This window comes from Tarenaya hassleriana, unplaced genomic scaffold (genome assembly GCF_000463585.1).
Source record: "Tarenaya hassleriana unplaced genomic scaffold, ASM46358v1 Cleome7, whole genome shotgun sequence".
In the NCBI taxonomy this organism is placed as follows: Eukaryota; Viridiplantae; Streptophyta; class Magnoliopsida; order Brassicales; family Cleomaceae; genus Tarenaya; species Tarenaya hassleriana.
The window spans coordinates 3,869,212-3,869,415 of NW_010969548.1; positions in this window are offsets into that span (position 1 = coordinate 3,869,212).

Here is a 204-nt window from a genome sequence, read left to right on the forward strand (position 1 = left end):
ACAGAGGTGATACGGAGGATTCGCGCCCATCTGAAGACGGCGCAGGATCGGCAGAAGTCGTATGCCGATCAACGGAGACGAGACTTCGCGCTTGAGGTCGGAGATTATGCCTTTCTCCGAGTACAGGCGATGCGGGGTCATGCGAGGTTCGGGCAGAGCGGGAAGCTGAAGCCGCGATACATCGGACCTTACCCCGTGATCGCG